At 39.9% G+C, this 21,687-nt stretch overlaps 1 protein-coding gene and 1 non-coding gene across 3 annotated transcripts in view; one reads left to right on the top strand and one right to left on the bottom strand.

The window, feature by feature from the left end:
* Positions 1-1,295, bottom strand: part of ZFYVE1 (zinc finger FYVE-type containing 1) — a 44,284-nt gene extending 42,989 nt beyond the window's left edge. The window contains exon 1 of one of the 2 annotated variants that reach the window (XM_061156743.1): positions 1,011-1,295. The gene's annotated coding sequence lies outside the window, so the exon portion shown is untranslated. The remainder of the gene's footprint in view (positions 1-1,010) is intronic. The other variant, XM_061156742.1, reaches the window with a different exon arrangement.
* A 4,915-nt stretch (positions 1,296-6,210) lies between these two features.
* On the top strand, positions 6,211-6,353 carry LOC133067550 (small nucleolar RNA SNORA67). Its single transcript, XR_009695332.1, has one exon. It is a non-coding gene; the product is annotated as a small nucleolar RNA SNORA67 (small nucleolar RNA).
* The last annotated feature ends 15,334 nt before the right edge of the window (positions 6,354-21,687 follow it).

The following is a 21,687-nucleotide window of genomic DNA, read 5'->3' as shown; positions in this document are numbered from 1 at the left end:
GAATCGAAAGCACTAAGCAAACAGTCCTTGAAGGGACAGCCTTCTGCACCCGTCCCTGCACTCCACAATTGGGAGAGGTGAAGAAAGATGCCTGTAAAAAGCTACAGGAGCAGTAATAATAAACTCTAGCTCCATCAAAGTCCTGGGCAGGTCCAAAGACCCTTGTAACTGGGCTGTTTCAACTCTAGACAGATGCCTATTAAGGACTCTGAACCTGGAAACAGGCACCATTCTATGGTGCTTAAAAACAATTATTGTACTTCCTTTCGTCCTTTTCTCTAATTGCAAAAATAGGGAGCAACAGGAGACAGAATTCCTTCACTATGGCCCACTGCAAAGCCAGACGTGCAGTAAGTTAAATAATTTTTCTCTTTGTCACTCAAAACCCAACTTTAAAATAACTTTAAAAAAAAAAAAGAAAGAAAGAAAAATAAGTGGGGCAAGAAAGGGGCTTTTGTCCCTTCTACAATCATATTTCTAACTCCCCTTCGTCTGGACACACATTCTAATGCTCCAATGAAATGTAAAGCCCTCCTCTCAGGTATTCACTCCTCCCATACATAAATCAATCTATCCATCTAATTTTTAGATAAACAGAGACGGCGAAAGGAATGACTAGGAGACCTTATTTACACCCTAAACACAGGCGTGCCCAAGCAGCTCCCGCAACGTTAACAAAAATCAAAATTGTCACAATTGATTAAAAATGTAAAACCAACCTTTAAAAGGATACCTCTCCGCCCACCAGGACCCAAGCAAACAGCCTGCCCACTCGGCCTCCCACCTCGACGCCTCTCCCCAGCCGGGGATTTCTCACCCTTCCTTCCTCCCAGGCAACACCACCTCAACCCGAGGGGCTGGAGCAGGATCTAAGAACAAAGGAGGTCCCCCCAAATCTCCCCCACGCTGGCAGAGGCCAGAGTCGAATCTATTGTTTATACCACCCCACCCCCACCCCAGCCGCACCCGCCCCCCCTTCCTCCCGGGGGCAGGGGGAGCTCCAGGGCTACCTCTCGCCCGGCGCAGGGCCGTGCCCTTCCCTCCCCGACCGCGGCGGCCCGGGAACCCCACCACTAAGCAGTTCTGTCGCGGCGAGGCGGCGTCCGGGAACCACTGCGCGCCGGTGGAGGCGGGGGCTGTTCTTCAGGGCACCGGTGGATCCATCCTCATCTTCATCTCCGCCCCCCCTCCTCCTTCGCTGTCTCCCGGGCTTCCTCCTCTCCTGTTGTCAGTTAGGATCAGCTGATCGGAGTGAACTTCTCCCTGCTCGGACTAACAGGAAGGCGTGAGCGCTGCAGCCCACTGAGGGAGGAGCGGGAGAGGTGGAGCCTGACAGCGGCGGGGGCGGAGAGGTGTGCGCACAGCCTCCTGGGAATTGTAGTTCCTCGGAGTGGCACCCTTCCCCAACTTCCCGGAAGTGAAGCCTCTGAATGACTACAACTCCCGATACGGAAGACGCTGCTCCTGCGAAGAGGCGCTAGAGACAGGCCCTCGAGCATTATGGGACTTGGAGTTTTTGCGCTGACTGCGGTTTCCGCAGGTTTCAGCACGTTGTTCTGGGTAGTGGCCAGAGAAGGAGTGGCTCTAAATTAGAGAACTGATGTAATATGTAGTATAGGCCAGGCAAATAATTCTATTTCAAGTAACTTTTATTGCGCACCATTCCTTTAGAAATGTGTTAAAAACAGGCAGTCTCCAGTTACCCAATTTCGTCTTGCACAAACTAAGACCAGAAAGAATTTATATGAGAATATGAGTAGTCTTGGAATGTTCTGCAAGCCAAGCATTAATTTTTTTTCTCCATTAATTTATTTCTCTGACCTTTCCTTACTTACCTTCAGAACTTCCGAGTTTTAAATCGGCTTTTGGTTAGAGAGGGGTACATTTATCCAGGTAAATTTTCAGGCTACAATACAAGCTAATGGTTAACACTGTTACCTGTTTTTTTGTTTGGGTTTTTTTGTTTTGTTTTGTTTTGTTTTGTTTGGAAATTGTCTTTTATTCAGTGCTTTCACTTTTTGTCTTTTCTGCTGTTTCTTAGAACAACACCGGAAGAAAGCCTGGTGTAAGAGCACTGGTCTGAGGGGCTGAAGACTGTGATTGTTCTAAAAAGCTCCTGGGCAAATCATGCAACTCTCTATGAAATAAAAGGACTGTATCAATGGAATCTCAAAGGTCCCTGCCAATTCTCATGTTATCTGACTCTGTCTTGATAATTGTTAACCCAGGAGAGAAAGCGATGGTTAAGTGACTTGCCAAGGTCATAAAGCAAATAATTGACAAAGCTGGGACAAGAACCCATCTCCTGAATTAAAGTGAGATAATTTTTTACCTGATGATTCAAGGGACATAGTTAGACCAATAGTAAAGCCAAATCTACATAACAAAGTATAAGTTATTTGTGAGGGTTAAATTGCTGAAAATTATGTTTTCAAGACTGGACAGATAGTCAACAGTTGGACTAACAACAAAACTTCGTTGAGAAATGCCACATCACAAATCAAGATGCTAAGAACTAAGCTACCTGTAGCAGTTTGTAATTTTCAGGTTTTAAAGGGAGAAGAGGAAAAGAGGGATTTTAGAAATGAACTTAAGATAAAAGATCTTGAGCTAGGCTCTAAGGATTGGCTAGCGTGTCACAAAATTTCCCTAGAAGGTTTTATTTCTAACCTACCACAATAATTTTTTATAATCTTAATAGTTTACTTCATACTCCTAAGCATAAAATGAGGATATTAATATATCTTGAGGACAAAATGGTATTTAAGTAAATAAGTGAAGTCGCTTCAGTCATGTCCGACTCTTTGCAACCCCATGGACTGTAGCCTTCTAGGCTCCTCCGCCCATGGGATTTTCCAGGCAAGAATACTGGAGTGGGTTGCCATTTCCTTCTCCAAAGTGGTATTTAATCCTTTTTAAAACTTTAAATGGTATTTAATCCTCCAGTACTTTGGCCACCTGATGCGAAGAGCCAACTCATTGGAAAAGACCCTGATGCTGGGAAAGATTGAAGGCAGGAAGAGAAGGGGACGACAGAGGATGAGACGGTTGGATGGCATCACCAACTCGATGGACATGAGTTTGAGCAAACTCCGGGAGATAGTGAGGGACAGGGAACCCTGGCATTCTGCAGTCCACAGGGTTTCAAAGAGTAGGACACAACTGAGAGACTGAACAACAACAACCGGGAGATAGTGGAGGAGGCGGAGGAGCCTGTGTGCTGTAGTCCGTGGGGTCGCGTGGGGACTACAGATTTGACTTTGCAACTGAACGACAACAAACCTAGTGGTTAACTCTGGGAGGGAGCTGATATGATCAGGGCACATGGTAGGCATCTGGGTGTTTGTTGGTAGTGTTCTACTCTTGACCTTCGTAGTAGCTATACCAATACTCACTAGATTTTGCTTTACACAATTTATGTTTTTTGTACTTTCCCATTTGTATACATTGCAATACAATACAGTTAGTCGCTCTGTGCAACCACATGTATTGTAGCCCACCAGGCTCTGCTGTCCATGTAATTCTCTAGGCAAGAATACTGGAGTGGGTAGCCATTCCTTTCCCTAGGGCATCTTTCCAGCCCAGGGATCGAAACCGGGTCTCCTGCAGATTCTGAGCCACCAGGGAAGCCCATTTGTATATCTCACTATAAAAAATAAAATTTAAAAATTTTAATTAGAAAAAACTGAATAATGCAAAAGGTGACAGGAAAGTAGAACCTACGAGGTAAGCAAGCCAAGCTTTTGGACTTACTGATTTCCTTAGGTCACTCAGCACAGCATTTTAAAGGTCTTTTTTTTTTTTTAAAGGTCTTAACCCCAACAAGACATACAAAACAAGTAAAAGGTTTTCAGTTTTGTCATTTTAAAATATGATAATCTATTTCATCAAATTATGTTTGAGTCCACCAACCTATGAGCTATATTTTCCTTCCAGTAGTTAAGGCAGAAGTTGTGAATCAAACTGCCTTAATCAGTAAAAGAAATGATTTGGTTCACATAATTGGACAATCTGGGGATTATCATTTCTGCCAAATCTCAATCTTGGCGTCAAATAACATATTCAAGATCTTATTTCCTTCTCCATTTCTCATCTTTGAGAAATGCACTCAATTAATTTTTGACAAAGGTGCAAAAGCAATTCAGTTACAGGAAGTGTTGTCTTTCCTTTATCTTTGAGGAAGAATGATGCTGGAGTAATTGCACACAAAAAAATAGGCAAAAAGAAAAAAAATTAACCTCAACTTGAACCTCATACCTTACACAAAAATTGATTAAAAACTGATCGTAGATATAAATGTAAAATGCAAAACTATAAAATTTTAAGAAGAAAACGTGAGAAAATCTTCAAGACCTAGGCTAAGTGAAGAATTTGTTGACACGACAGTAAAAGCACAATTCATAAAAGAGAAAGTTGATACAATGAGATGTCAACAAATTAAAAACTTTTTCTCTGTTAAAAAGGTACTAGAAAATACCTTGATCCCTAGCTGTGCCAGTCAGATTCTCTGCCAGGGCATTTAGAAATAACATCCAAAAACAGTGAATAGAGTGGACATTTGCCACAGAGAGTTTGCTCAATATATAATCTCCTTTCTGTGTTTGGAGATATATACCTGTTGTGTGAGAGTTGATGAGACATTTGTTCAATCAGTAGGCTGACCATGGACCATGAGTACATAGTAACAACATTAAATAAATAAATAAAAACAGTTTGGAATTCAAAATGAAACTTCTGTCTCCGCGAGCATGCTTGACATGGTATTCTAAAAAGACTTACGCAGCAGAATACTCAGATGTTAGGTAAACTACAAAAAATATATATTTAAATACATTACTACACTGACAGGAAAATAAGAGCAATCCCCAAGTGTTAAAAAGAGAAAGTCAAAAAAGAAAGTTAAAAAAAAAGCCACAAGCAGGGTGGTAATTCCTGGGGAAGTTTGGGAGACTATCCTAGAGTCTTTTATATATATATATATTTACTTTATTTATATATATATAAATATATATATATATATATATATTTACTTTATTCAGCTGTGTCAGGTCTTAGTTGCAGCACCCGGGATCTTCAATCTTTGTTGAAGATCTTTAGTCAAGACATGCAAACTCTTAGCTGTGGCATGTGAGATCTAGTTCCCTGATGAGAGATCGAACCCGGGACCCTTGCATTGGGAGCACGGAGTCTTAACCACTGGACCACCAGAGAAGTCTCAGAGTCTTGATAACAATTTCAAGGAGAGAAACAGAAGAGAAAACTGGGCCATAAAAGAGAGTCCTTGCAAAAGAAAAGAAAGTGAAAGTCACGTGTGACTCTTTGCAACCCCAAGGACTATACAATCCATGGAATTCTCCAGGCTAGAATACTGGAGTGGGTAGCCGTTCGCTTCTCCGGGGGATCTCCCCAACTCAGGGATCAGACTCAGGTCTTCCGCATTGCAGGTGGATTCTTTACCAGCTGAGCCACAAGGGAAGCCCCCCAAGAAAGCCTGGAGTCCAAGGATGGACTAAAAAATTTTACCTGCCAGCAGGGGGAGCAAGAAAAGAAACCTGTCTCTGTGTGTGACTATTGCTCAGTTCTTAAGTTGTGACTTTGCGACCCCATGGACTGTAGCACGCCAGGTTCCTCTGTCCACCACTATCTCCCAGAGTTATAGGTGGACTATATCCTACAGTAATGATCACAAGTGTCTCTTCTAAAAATATGTAAACATGGTTTTATCATCATGAAGGTCTGAGGTTTGAACTGAAAGGAGAAATAGACAAATGCACAAAGAGTTGAAGAAAATCAGTTAAAACAGGAAAGCCTTGAACAACATTATCAACCAACTTGATATTCCCAACAGCAGCAGAACATACCTTCTCTTCAAGTATAGACAGGACATTCATCAAAATAGATCATGTTAGGCAATAAAACAAATCTCAGTAAATTTAGAAATACTGAAATCATATAAAGTGTTTTCTCTGATCACTATGGAATTAACTGGAAATCTGTATCTGAAATATATCTGGAAAATCCCCAAATATTTGGAAATTAAACGATACACTTCTTTTTTTTTTTTTTTTTTTAAACGATACACTTCTAAATGATGCTTTGGTCAAAGAACGCACAAAGGAAATTAGAAAGTATTCTGAGTTGAATGGAAATGAAAACAATAAATAAAGACAATGCTTAGAGAGAAATTGTAGGATATAAAGTTTGTCTCAGATCCAAGGTGATTCCCTCTTCCAAGGGGCCTACTAGTGCCCCTCCTCAGGAAAGTAGCAACTTGGAATAAAATCTGGCACGCCTCAGGTGTCTGAGGAAAGGGGGTGTTCATTTCCTTTGCCTGCCTTTGGCTGCCTACATGTATGCTTAATCCTGGATAGGCTTGTGCTTTCTCATTCGCATACTGAAACTGCCTTCTTTCTTTACATAGGCCAGAGGCATTGATGTACAGCAAGTTTCCTTAGTCATCAACTATGACCTCCCCACCAATAGGGAAAACTATATCCACAGAATCGGTCGTGGTGGACGTTTTGGCCGTAAGGGTGTGGCTATTAACATGGTGACAGAAGAAGACAAGAGGACTCTTCGAGACATCGAGACCTTCTACAACACCTCCATTGAGGAAATGCCCCTCAATGTTGCTGACCTCATCTGAGGGGGGCTGTTGTGCTACCTAGCACCAGCCAGGGATAAAACCTTGGAGGGGGCTGAGGAGCAGCAGGAGCGGGGAGGGAAGGGAGCCAAGGGATGGACATCTTGTCATTTTTTTCTTTTTTTTTTTCTTTGACTCTTTGAATAAATGTCACTTTTTGAGGCAAAAAAAAAAAAAAGTTTGTCTCAGAAAAATATAAAGGTCTCAAAGCAGTTATGTAGGCTATTGTCTTATGGAACTAGAAAACAAGAGCAATAAATCCAAAATAAATAAGAGGAAAAAATAATTAAGATCAGAGCAGAAACTCATGATATAGAAAACAACACAAAAAATAATCCAAAAGATGGTTCTGAGACAAGATTTTCTTAAATTAGTAAATTTATATCTAGACTTACCCAAAAAAGAGAAAAAAGACACAAACACAGTTACGGAAATGGAAACAAGAATCACTACAAATCCTAATATAGTAGAAGAATAATAAATAGTATTAATAACTTTTTGTTATTATAAATGCAACTACTTACAAGAAACGGCCAAATTCCTTAAAGCAAACTGCCAAACATGACTCTAAATGTAACCAGAATAACCCTTTATCTATTAAGATGAATTTTAGTTTAAAACTTCCTCACAAAGACAATTCCAAGCCCAGACAGCTTTGCTGTTGAATTCTATTACTATTACCAAACACTTGAGGAAGAAGCAATACCAATTCTACACAAATTCTTCCAGAAAATAGAAGAGGGAACACTTCCCAACTCATTTTTGAAAACTTATAATTGGTGTGTAACATTGTATTAGTTTCAGGTGTACAACATCATTATTTGATGTGTACATACACTGTAAGATAATCACCACAATAGTTAATATCTGTCACCATAAATAGTTACAATTTTTTCTTTTCTTTCTTAGCCATATCATGTGACTTGTGGGATCTTATCTCTCCAACCAACTAGAAATCAAACCCAGGCTCTGGGTGTGAGAGCACCAAGTCCTAACCACTGGACTTCCAGGGAAGTCCCCGCAATTTTTTTCTTGTAATGATAGACATGAGTTTGAGTAAGCTCCAGGAGTTGGTGATGGACAGGGAAGCCTGGCGTGCTGCAGTCCATGGGGTCACAAAGAGTCGGACACGACTGAGTGACTGAACTGAACTGAATGAGAAAGTTTAAGGTAAATTTTAAATATGCAATATGGCATTATTGACTACAGTCACAATATTGTACATTACACCCCCATGATGTATTTATTTTATAGCTATAAGTCTGTTCTTTGGACCCCCATCACCCAATTTGCCCACCTCTCAACTTCCCTCCACCTCTGGCAGTCATCAGTCTGTTGTTCCCTGTATTTTTGAGCTTGGGTTTTTTTGTTTGTTTGTTTTCACATAAAAGTGAGAGCATACAACGTTTGTCTTTCTCTGATTTATTTCACCTAGCATAGAGTCTTCAAGGTCCATCCATGTGGTCACAAGTAGCAAAATGTCATTGATTTTATGGCCGAATAACATTCCACTACTTATGTTTCTCACATATTTTTTATCTATTCACCTGTCAATGAACATTTAGGTTGTTTCCATATCTTGGCTACTGTAAACAATGCTGCAATGAACCTGGGGGGCATATATTCTTTAGAATTAGTGGTTTCATTTTCTTCCTATAAATACTCAGAAGTAGGATTGCTACATCCTATGGTAGTTTTGCTTTTGTTTTAGAAAACTCCATACTGCTTCCCATAGTGACTATGCGATTTACATTCCCACCAACAGTGCACAAGGACTCTCTTTGCTCCATATCCTCATGAATATTTTTTTATCTCTTGTGTTTTTGATAATAGCCACTCTAACAAGTGTGAGGTGATGGTGAGGTGGTTTTGATTTGCATTTTCTTGATGATAAGAGATAAGCATATTTTCATGTACCTGTTGGCTATATGTAGGTCTTCTTTGGAAATACATCTATTTTCAGATATTCTGCCCATTTTAAAATCAGATCTTTTGTTGTTGTTATTGAGTTGTATGAGTTCTTTACATATTTTGTATATTAACCGCTTATCAGATACATGACTTGAAAATATTTTCTCCTATTCAGCAGGTTACCTTTTTATTTCATGGATGATTTCTTTTGCTGTGCAGAAATTTTTTAGCTTGATGTAGTCCTACTTGTTTATTTTTGCTTTTGCTGCTTTTGTTTTTGGTGTCGGATCCAAAACATCTTTGCCAAGACTGATATTACCAGATATATTTTCTCCCAGAAATGTTATGGTTTCAGGAGAAAATAGTGTCACTTTTATAATAGCATCAAAAAGAATAAACCACCTCAAAATAAAATTTAACCAAGGAGATGAAAGACTTATGCACTGAAAATGACAAAACACTATTGAAAGAAATTTAAAAAGTTGTGAATAAGTGGAAAGACATCCCGTGTTCATAGATTGAAAGATTTAATCTTGTTATGATGGCAGTACACCCCAGACTGATCTACAGATTCAATGAAATTTCTATCAAAATTCTGAACACTTTTTTTGTAGAAATGGACAACTGATCTTAAAATTCCATATGGAATTGCAAGGAACCCTGAGTAGCAGTGTTGAAACAGTCTTAAAAAGAACAAAGCTGGAGTACTCACATTCCTTGACTTCAGAATTTTTCAGAAAGCTACAATGATCAAAACAGTGTGGTACTTACACATGGATAGAAGTATTTATCAAAGGAATATAATTGAGAGTTTATAATTAAAATGGGTGCATTTACTGTCAGTTGATTTTTTACAAAAGTTCCAGGACTATTCAATGGAGGAAAGAAGTCTTTTCAAGAACTGGTGCTGAGACAATTAGATATACACATGCAAAAAAATGAATTTGGACCCCTATACTACAACATATACAAAGTGAAAGTCACTCAGTTGTATCTGACTCTTTGTGACCCCATGGACTATACAGTCCAAGGAATTCTCCAGGCCAGAATACTGAAGTTGGTAGCTGCTCCCTTCTCCAGGGAATCTTCCCAACCCAGGGATGGAACGCAGGTCTTGAACATTGCAGGTGGATTCTTTACAAGTTGAGTCACAAGGGAAGCCCAATACTGGAGTGGGTAGCCTAGCTCTTCTCCAGAGGATCTTTCCAACCCAGGAATCAAACTGAGGTCTCCTGCCTTGCAGGTGCATTCTTTACCAACTGAGCTATCAGGGAAGCCCCACAACATATATAAGGATTAACTCAAATCCAAGATGTAAATGTAAAAGGTAAAACAACGAAATTTTGTTTAAAAACAGAGGGGCTTCCCTGGTGGTCCAGTGGTTAAAGAATCCACCTACCAATACAGGGCACATGGGTTCAATTCCTGGTCCTGGAAGATACCACATGCTGTGAAGCAACTAAGCCCATGGGTTGCAGCTACTGAGCCTGTGCTCTAGAGCCCACAAGAAACAACTTTTGAGCTCACACACTGAAACCCACGCACCTAGAGCTGGTGCTCCACAACAAGAGAAGCCACTGCAATGAGAAGCCCGCGCATGACCATGAACAGGAGCCCGTGCTCTTGAGAACTAGAGAAAGCCTGCATGCAGCAACAAAGACCAGTGCAATCCATATATATAAATATATGTATATAAAAGGAGTGCTCTGATGATCCAATGGTTAAGATTTAGAGCTTTCACTGCCATGGGCTCAGGTTCAATTGTTGGTTGGGGAACTAAAATCTCACAAGACCCACAGCATCACCAAAAAAAAAAGTAAAAATACAGGTATATATCCACATGACCTTGTGCTACTATCTGAATGTTCATGTCCCTCCAAAACTTATGTGCTGATATCTTAATCCCCAAAGGTGATGATATTAATAGAATATTAATATATTATTATTTGGGAGGTGATTAGGTCGTTAGCGGGGAGCCCTCATGAATGGGATTATAGAAGAGATCCCACTCAGCTTTCTAGTCCCTTTCTGCCATGTGAGTCAGCTAGGAAGAGTGTTCTCGCCTGGCCCTGCTGGCACCCTGATGTTGACTTCTAGCCTCCAGAACTGTGGCCATTAAATTTCTGCTGTTCATAAAGCTCTGCAGTCTGTGGAATTTTGCTGTAGCAGCCCGAACACACCAAGACACCTTAGACTTGGCAACAGTTTGAGTTGGCAACAGTTTTCAAGGATGACACCAAAAGCACAAACAAACAAAAAAAAGTACATTGGACTTCATCAAAATTAAAAATTTTGTGCATCAAAGGATGCTGTAAAGAAAGTGAAAAGACAACCTGCAGAATAGGAAAAAAAGATTTGTAAATCATACATCTGTGGGAAATTCTTAAAAAGATGGGAATACCAGACCACCTGATCTGCCTCCTGAGAAATCTGTATGCAGGTCAAGAAGCAACAGTTAGAACTGGACATGGAACGACAGGCTGGTTCCAAATAGGAAAAGGAGTACATCAAGGCTGTATATTGTCACTCTACTTATTTAACTTATATACAGAGTACATCATGAGAAATGCTGGGCTGGATGAAGCACAAGCTGGAATCAAGATTGCCGGGAGAAATATCAATAACCTCAGATATGCAGATGACACCACACCTATGGCAGAAAGTGAAGAACTCAAGAGCCTCTTGATGAAAGTGAAAGAAGAGAGTGAAAAAGTTGGCTTAAAGCCCAACATTCAGAAAACTAAGATTATGGCATCTGACCCCATTACTTCATGGCAAATAGATGGGGAAACAATGGAAACAGTGGCAGACTTTATTTTGGGGGGCTCCAAAATCACTGCAGATGTGACTGCAGCCATGAAATTAAAAGATGCTTGCTCCTTGGAAGAAAAGTTATTACCAATCTAGACAGCATATTAAAAACCAGAGGCATTACTTTGCCAACAAAGGTCCGTCTAGTCAAAGCTATGGTTTTTCCACTAGTCAGGTATGGATGTGAGAGTCTGACTATAAAGAAAGCTGTGCACTGAAGAATTGATGCTTTTGAACTATGGTGTTGGAGAAGACTTTCAAGAGTCCCTTGGACTGCAAGGAGATCCAACCAGTACATCCTAAAGGAAATCAGTCCTGAATATTCATTGGAAGGACTGATACTGAAGCTGAAACGCCAGTCCTTTGGCCACCTGATGGGAAGAACTGATTCATTTGAAAAGACCCTGATGCTGGGAAAGATTGAAGGAAGGAGGAGAAGGGGATGACAGAGGATGAGATGGCTGGATGGCATCACCAACTCAATGGGCATGAGTTTGAGTAAACTCTGGGAGTTGGTGATGGTCAGGGAGGCCTGGCGTGCTGCAGTTCATGGGGTCGCAAAGAGTCCAACACAACTGAGCAAATGACTGAACTGAACTGATGAATCTAATGTTCATAATACATAAAGAATTCTTAAAACTTAATAATAAGAAGTCAAATAATTTAAAAAGAGCAAAGAATGTAAATAGACATTTCTCTAATCTAAAAAGACTAGAGAAAAATGAATGATACATGTATGGCCAAAAAGCACATGGATAGATACTCACTGTGTTTAGTCTCTCAGTCGTGTCCAACTCTTTGCAAACCCATGGACTACAGCTTGCCAGGCTCCTCTGTCCATGAGATTTCCCAAGGCAAGAATACTGAAGTGGGTTGTCATACCCTCCTCCAGGGGATCTTCCCAACCCAGGGACTGAACCCAGGTCTCCCACATTGCAGGCAGATTCTTTACCATCTGAGCCACCAAGCAAGCCCTAAATGCTCATTACAGAAATGCAAACCAAAACCCCAATGAGATATCACTTTACATCCACTAGGACAGGTATAACTAGGGGGAAAAAATCCACAGAATTACAGATATTAGCAATTGAAATCCTCAAACGTTGCTAGTGGGAACGTAAAATGGTGCAGCTGCTTTTGAAAATAGTTTGGTATTTCCTTCAAAAGTTAAACATAGGGCTACCATGTAATCCCACAATTCCATTCCCAGAGACAACATTCAAGAGAATGGAAAACATATGTTCAAATAAAAGTTGCATACAAATATGCATTGTACCATTATTCACAGTGAAAACAATTGAAATGTCCATCAACTAATAAGTGGATAAATAAAACCTGGCATATCCATAGAACAGCATGTTATTCAGCCATAAAAAGGAATGAGGTACTGTCACATGATTCAAATGGATGAACCTTCACAACATGTTAAGTGAAAGATGTTGTTGTTAAGTCATTCAGTCATGTCCAACACGCTTGTGACCCCATGGACTCCTTGGGGAGTCCCATGCAAGACTCCCTGGTCCATGGGATTTCCCAGGGAAGAATGCTGAAGCGGGTTGCCATTTCCTCCTCCGAGGATTTTTCTGACCCAGGGATCGAACCGGGTCTCCTGCTTGGCAGGTGGATTCTTTACCATTGCACCACCTGGGAATGATCAAGTCAGACACAAATCATATTCTATGACTCTGTTCATAGGAAGTGCCCAGAATAGGCAAATCCATAGAAACAAGAATCCAATTAGTGGTTTCCAAGGCTGTGGGGAATGGATAACAGAGAGAGTGACTGATTAATGTACAGAATTTTATTTGAAGGGATGAAAAGTTCTGGAATTAGTGGTGATTGTTGTACAACACTGTGAATGCACTAAAAGCCACTGAATTGTAGACCTAAGAATGTTTAAAATTGTGAACTTTATGTGAATTTTACTTTTAACAAAAACCAAAGCAAAAAAAACAGTGAAGACGATATTAAGTGTAGTTTTGCCTAAGTTGGGTTTGAGGTGCCCAGGAAATATCCTAATAGAGACACTTGGCAGATAGCTGGCCAATAAGAGAAGGGCGTTCACATGATCTAGGCTACAGACATAGATCTGAGAATAGATCTGTATATGTGGACTCATTGTTGAAGCCCTAAGAGTAGATGCGTCAGCTGTGGAATCACTTAGACTAACAAAGGAGGAAGGCCTGCAACAGGACACTGAGGACGAACAACATTTTAAGATGCGAGAACAAGAAGAGGACCATTCAAAGGAGACTGAGAAGGAGGAAGCAGTGTTGTAGGAGGAAGAACCTGGGACACGGAAACCAAGGAAGAAGAAATTGTTAAAGGCAGTGGTCAGGGAGTTCCCTGGTGGTCTGGTGGTTAAGATTTTGCACTTTCATTGCTATGACCTGGGTTCATTCCCCAGTCAGGGAACTGAGATCCCATAGGCTGTGTGGCATAGTCAAGAGAAAAAAAAGTAGTGGTCAGAGGTATTAAATACTAGAGGACTATAAAAGTAGATGTAGTTTTATTGGATTGGTGGGGAACAGGTTCAGATAATAGTTGTAGGATGAGATAATCACCTTCACTGGAGAAAGTCACGGAAATGTAAGTTAAACTGAATTAAATGTCTAACACCATACACGAAAATAAACTCAAAATGGATTAAAGATCTAAATGTAAGACCAGAAACTATAAAACTCCTAGAGGAGAACATAGGCAAAACACTCTCCGACATAAATCACAGCAAGATCTTCTATGACCCAGCTCCCAGAATATTTGAAATAAAAGCAAAAATAAACAAATGGGACCTAATTAAACTTAAAAGCTTTTGCACAACAAAGGAAACTATAAGCAAGGTGAAAAGACAGCCTTCAGAATGGGAGAAAATAATAGCGAACAAAGCAACAGACAGAGGATTAATCTCAAAAATATACAAGCAACTCCTGCAGCTCAATTCCAGAAAAATAAATGACCCAATCAAAAAATGGGCCAAAGATCTAAACAGACATTTCTCCAAAGAAGACATACAGATGGCTCACAAACACATGAAAAGATGCTCAACATCACTCATTATCAGAGAAATGCAAATCAAAACCACAATGAGGTACCATTACACGCCAGTCAGGATGGCTGCTATCCAAGAGTCTACAAGCAATAAATGCTGGAGAGGGTGTGGAGAAAAGGGAACCCTCTTACACTGTTGGTGGGAATGCAAACTAGTACAGCCACTATGGAGAACAGTGTGGCGATTCCTTAAAAAACTGGAAATAGAGCTGCCATATGACCCAGCGATCCCACTCCTGGGCATACACACTGAGGAAACCAGATCTGAAAGAGACACGTGCACCCCAATGTTCATCACAGCACTGTTTATAATAGCCAGGACATGGAAGCAACCTAGATGCCCAGCATCAGCAGACGAATGGATAAGAAAGCTATGGTACATAAACACAATGGAATATCACTCAGCCATTAAAAAGAATACATTTGAATCAGTTTTAATGAGATGAATAAAACTGGAGCCCATTATACAGAGTGAAGTAAGCCAGAAAGATAAACACCAATACAGTATACTAACGCATATACATGGAATTTAGAAAAATGGTAATGATAACCCTATATGCAAGACAGAAAAAGAGACACAGATGTATAGAACAGATTTTTGGACTCTATGGGAGAAGGCGAGGGTGGGATGATCTGAGAGAACAGCATTGAAACATGTATATTATCAAGTGTGAAACAGATTGCCAGTCCAGGTTGGATGCATGAGACAAGTGCTCGAGCTGGTGCACTGGGATGACCCAGAGGGATGGGATGGGGAGGGAGGTGGGAGGGCGGGTTAGGATGGGGAACACATGTAAATCCATGGCTGATTCATGTCAATGTATGGCAAAAACCACTACAATATTGTAAAGTAATTAGCCTCCAACTAATAAAAATAAAGAAAAAAAATGAAATTAAATGTCATTGTCTAGCACTAAAGCAAATGTATGTAAAGGCAATGCCAAAGAATGCTCAAACTACCACACAATTGCACTCATCTCACATGTTTGTAAAGTAATGCTCAAAGTTCTCCAAGCCAGGATTTAGCAATATGTGAACCGTGAACTTCCAGATGTTCAAGCTGGTTTTAGAAAAGGCAGAGGAACCAGAGATCAAACTGCCAACAACCACTGAATCATCAAAAAAGCAAGAGAGTTCCAGAAAAACATTTATTTTTGCTATTGACTATGCCAAAGCCTTTGACTGTGTGGATCACAATAAACTATTGAAAATTCTGAAAGAGATGGGAATACCAGACCACCGACCTGCCTCTTCAGAAACCTGTATGCAGGTCAGGAAGCAACAGTTAGAACTGGACATGGAACGACAGACTGGTTCCAAATAGGAAAAGGAGTACGTAAAGGCTGTATATTGTCACCCTGCCTATTTAACTTATACGCAGAGTACATCATGAGAAACGCTGGGCTGGAAGAAGCACAAGCTGAAATCAAGATTGCCGGGAGACATATCAGTAACCTCAGATATGCAGATGACACCACCCTTATGGCAGAAAGTGAAGAAGAACTCAAGAGCCTCTTGATGAAAGTGAAAGAGGAGAGTGAAAAGTTGGCCTAAAGCTCAACATTCAGAAAGATCATGGCATCCAGTCCCATCACTTCATGGCAAATAGATGGGGAAATAGTGGAAACAGTGGCTGATTTATTTTCGGGGGCTCCAAAATCACTGCAGATGGTGACTGAAGCCATGAAATTAAAAGATGTTTACTCCTTGGAAGGAAAGTTATGACCAACCCAGATAGCATATTAAAAGGCAGAGACATTACTTGGCCAACAAAGATCTGTCTAGTCAAGGCTATGTTTTTTCCAATAGTCATGTATGGATGTGAGAGTTGGACTATAAAGAAAGCTTAGCACCAAAGACGGAGAAGGCAATGGCACCCCACTCCAGGACTCTTGCCTGGAAAATCCCATGGATGGAGGAGCCTGGTAAGCTGCAGTCCATGGGGTAGGGAAGAGTCAGATGACTGAGCGACTTCATATTCACTTTTCACTTTTCTGCATTGGAGAAGGAAATGGCAACCCACTCCAGTGTTCTTGCCTGGAGAATCCCAGGAATGGGGTCGCACAGAGTCAGACACGACTGAAGTGACTTAGCAGCAGCAGCAGCGCTGAAGAATTGATGCTTTTGTTTTTGTTTTTTTTTTTTTAGAATTGATGCTTTTGAACTGTGGTGTTGGAGAAGACTCTTGAGAGTCCCTTGGATAGCAAGGAGATCCAACCAGCCCATCCTAAAGGAGATCAGTCCTGGGTATTCATTGGAAGGACTGATGTTGAAGCTGAAACTCCAATACTTTGGCCACCTGATGCAAAGAGCTGACTCATTGGAAAAGACCCTGATGCTGGAAAAGTTTGAGGGCAGGAGGAGAAGGGGATGACAAAGGATGAGATGGTTGGATGGCATCACCGACTCAATGGACATGAGTTTGGGTAGTTCCGGGAGCTGGTGATGGACGGGGGCCTGGTGTGCTGCGGTTCATGGGGTCGCAGAGTTGAACACGACTGAGCCACTGAACTGAACTGAACTGATGTATGTATGTATATATGTGCTTCCCTGGTGGCTCAGTGGTAAAGAATTTGCCTGCCAATGCAAGAGACCTGGGTTCGATCCCTGGGTCAGGAAGTTACCCTGGAGAAGGAAATGGCAACCCACTCGAGTATTCTTGTCTGGAGAATTCCATGAACAGAAGAGTCTGTGGGCTACAGTCCATGGGGTTGAAAAGAGTTGGACACAACTGAGCGATTTTCACTTTCAATGCAGGAGACTTAGGTTTGATCCCTGGGTCGGGAAAAGTCCGTGGAGAAGGAAAGGCAGTCTACATGGACAGAGGAGCCAGGTGGGCTACACAGTTCATGCTGTTGCAAAAGAATCAGACAGGACTTAGGAACTAAACAATAACAACAATGTATATATGTGTGTTAGAGTTTAAACTATTTTTAGTAATGTAGTTGGTATAGCTCCTTTGAAGAACTATTTGGTAGTATCTATTCAAATTTAGAAATCAGCATACTCTTTCCACTATTCCTTTCCGCTCCTAGCTATCAGTCCTTGAGAATTATGAACATATATTTTGAAGAAAACTTGTATAAAGATGATAACTGCATAATTGTTTAAATGCATACAAACTGGAAACAATGTTCATAAATTTGAAAATTATTAAATAAATTGTATAATGGACTATGGTTGCCTTCTCAGATTCTGTTTCCCTCTTTCTCTTTTCTAACATAATTCTAATTTTGCTCAAATAACCATGTTTACCCCCCACAGACTTTAGATTTTTAGAGAAAGCTGAACTCTCTCTTACCTCAAGGGATAGGCTTGATTTTCTAAGAGTATTTTACCAATTATTTTATTTCAGGTAAGAACAAGAAACAATTTAGGATGTGATCAATTCATGTTCCTAGGGCTTTCAGAAAGTTCTTCCTTGAGCTTCTGGAAGAACTTCCGACCATAAACAAAATGAAAAGACAACCTATGAACTGGGAAAAAATATTTGCAAACAAAATGGACAACAAGGGCTTAATTTTCAAAATATTCGAACCGTTCATACAATCCAATAACAAAAAACCAAATAACTCAATTGAAAAATGGGCAGAAGACCCAAGTATTTCTCTAAAGAAGACATATAGATGGCCAATATGTACATGAAAAGATGCTAGCATCAGTATTAAAGAAAAGCAAATCAAAACTACAATGTAGTATCACCTCAAAACAGTCCTAATGACCATCATCAAAAAGTCTACAAACAATAAAAGCTGGAGAGGGTGTGGAGAAAAGGGAATTCTCCTACCCTGTTGGTGGAAATATAAATTGGTGCCGCCTCTATGGTAAACAGTATGGAATTTCCTTTAAAAAACTAGAGTTGCCATAAGATTCAAAAGTAATGTCTCTGCTTTTTATTATGCTATCTGGGTTGGTCATAGCTTTTCTTCAAAGCAGCAAGCGTCTTTTAATCGAAATATTACTCTTCCATAAAAAAAGAATGAAATAATGTCATTTGCAGGAACTTGCAAGGATCTAGAGATTACCATACTAAGTAAATGAGAAACAGGACAACAAATACCATATGACATCACTTATATATAGAATGTAAAATACAACACTAATGAAAATATCTATGAAAGAGAAACAGATTAACAGACATAGAGAATAGACTGTGGTTGCCCAAGGGAGGGTGAGGCAGGAGGGAAGGATTCGTAGTTTGGGATTAGCAGATGCAAACTATTATACATAAGATAGATAAATGACAAGATCCTATTGTATATCCCAAGGAATTATGTGCAATATCCTGTGATAGACCATATGGAAAGGAATATGAAAAAAATGTATATAACTGAACCACTTTGCTATACAGCAGAAATGAACACAACATTGTAAATCAACTAGACTTCAATAAAATTTTTTTAAAAAAGAACTTCTGAAATCCTCTTATACTTTCTCTTTAATTAAACATCATGTGGAAAATTCTTCAAGAGATGGAAATAGCAGACCACCTGACCTGCCTCCTGAGAAATCTGTATGCAGGTCAAGAAGCAACAGTTAGAACCTGACATGGAAAAACAAACTGGTTCCAAATCGGGAAAGGAGTATGAAAGGCTGTATGTTGTCACCCTGCTTATTTAACTTCTATGCAGAGTATATCATGTGAAATGCTGGGCTGGATGAAGCACAAGCTGGAAACAAGATTGCCGGGAGAAATAACAAAAATTCAGATACGCAGATGACACCACTTTTGACAGAAAGTGAAGAGGAACTGAAGAGCCTCTTGATGAAAGTGAAAGAGGAGAGTGAAAAAATTGGCCTAAAATTCAATATTCAAAAAACTAAGATCATAACATCCGGTCCCAATACTTCATGGGAAATAGATGGGGAAACAGTGGAAACAGTGAGAGACTCTATTTTGGGGGGCTCCAAAATCACTGCAGATGGTGACTGCAGCCATGAAATTAAAAGACAACTAAAGAAGATGCTTTTGAACTGTGATGTTGAAGAAGACTCTTGAGAGTCCCTTGGACTACAAGGAGATCCAACCAGTCAATCCTAAAGGAAATCAGTCCTGAATATTCATTGGAATGACTGATGCTGAAGCTTAAACTCCAATACTTTGGCTACCTGATGTGAAGAATTGACTCACTGGAAAGGACCCTGATGCCGGGAAAGATGAAGGCGGGAGAAGAAGGGGACGACAGAGGGTGAGATGGTTGCATGGCATCACTGACTTGATGGACATGAGTTTGAGCAAACTCTGGGGGTTGGCAACAGACAGGGACGCCTGACATGCTGCAGTCCTTGGGGTTGCAAAGAGTTGGACACGACTGAGCGACTGAACTGAACTGAACTCAACTGATAGGCTGAAAGTAGCCGCACTATGACCACGAGGGAAGTTAGCCTTCGAACAAGGCCCACGTTGTAGATGGTAGAGCAGGGAGGTAAGAAAAAATAAAGACAGAAGAACCTCATTCTTGACAAGATTATTAAAGTTCTGGATCACTGAGTCCCGAAAGGCAGCCTATTTAGTCTCTCTGCTGAATGGGCCAATACATTTCCTTACTGGTTAAGTCACTCTGAGCTGTTTGTGTCTCGTTTTTGAAAACTTTCTAGTTCAGACACTATGACACAACCATATTATGGAATACAATGTAGCAGTTTTAAAAATAAGGCAGATTTCTATATACTAATTTAATATGAAAAAACCCTATTAATGAATAAAAGTTGAAAACCTGTATGATTCTATTTACATAAAATTTTTAAAAGCAAAATAAAACGAACCATTTCTATAAGTGTTGTATATGTAGATGTGGTTGTGTAATTTATTTCTAAGCTAAAATATATGTAATTTGCTCTGTTGAAAACATAGGTAGTACATATGTAAACTGTAAAGCATAATAATAAAATTAAAATCATTAAACCCAGCAATGAAAAAAAATTAAAAAAATAAACCCAGCAATGAATTTACGTACTAGAACACTATCAAAACCATTGAGGATACTTATATGTTCCTTCCCAATCTTCACCTTTGTTTTCTCCAAAGGAGAAATAGCAATTCCAAGAGATAACCACTACTCTGAATTATTCTTTTTAATAATTTAATTTATTTGTTTTTGGTTTTGCTGAGTTTTCATTGCTGTGTGGGCTTTTCTCCGGTTGTGTGGAATAGGGGCTACTCTGCAGTCGCACTGTGTGGGCTTCTCATTGGGGTGACTTCTCTTGTGGAGCACGGACTCTAGGGCATGTGGTCTTCAGCATTTGCAGCACAGTCTCAGTAGTTGTGGTTCCAGGCTCATGAGCACAGGTTTAATACAAGTTTAACAGTCGTGGCGCAAGCGCTTCGTTGTTCTGACGCACGTGGAATCTCTCCAGATCAGGGATAGAACCTGTTTCTCCAGCATTGGCGGACAGATTCTTTATCACTGAGCCACCAGGGAAGCCCTGACCATGAATTTTTAATTAATTTTCTTAAAGTATAGTTTACCACATATATGTGTTTCTTAAACAATAGTTGCTTACTTATATAATTTTTTAATCTTTATATTAATGGTATCGTACAACATACAGCTTTATGACTTCTTCGACTCAACACTTCATGTATGTAACTGTAGTTTATTCATTCTATCTTTATACAATGCTCATTATGTAAATTTTAAAAATATGTATATTTATTCTCCTGTCAACCATTTGAACACTTGCCATTGTTTTTTCCTTTATGAACAATGGTGTCATGGACATTTTTGAACATGTGTACTGCTGTATGTACACAAGTTTCTTTATGAAATTAGAAGTTGAACTGCTGATTCTTAGGCAAAGCACAAGCTTTATTTTTCTAAGTTATGCCAAAATAGTCGTGCCAATGTAGACTTTCACCAGCAATCCCTAAGTGTTCCTGTTATTCTACATTCTTGTATTATTAAACTCCTTATTTTTTACAAATGAAATGACTTTAAAATGATACCTCACTATGGTAATAGCTTTTCTATGATTACTAATAAAAGGAAGCAATTTTTATGTCTTATTCATCAATTGTCTTCCTTCTGTAGTCCTAGTTAAACATAGCTCAGGATAATACTTCCTCCTGGAAAACTTCCCTGACTTCACCAGGTTCTCAGGCTAGCCTAAGTGCTGGTACTAATACTTTGCATATTTCTATCATTACACCTTAACAGATCCTCCATTTTTCAAAGTTCCTTTTAAAAAAAAATTATTTGGCTGCATTGGGTCTTGTTTGAGTCATGTGGGATTTTTCACTGATGCACAGGGACTCTCTAGTTCTGGTGCACGCA

This window comes from Dama dama, chromosome 12 (assembly GCF_033118175.1).
Source record: "Dama dama isolate Ldn47 chromosome 12, ASM3311817v1, whole genome shotgun sequence".
In the NCBI taxonomy this organism is placed as follows: domain Eukaryota; kingdom Metazoa; phylum Chordata; class Mammalia; order Artiodactyla; family Cervidae; genus Dama; species Dama dama.
Note: the sequence above shows the minus strand (reverse complement) of the source record. Positions and strands in the feature narration are given on the sequence as shown.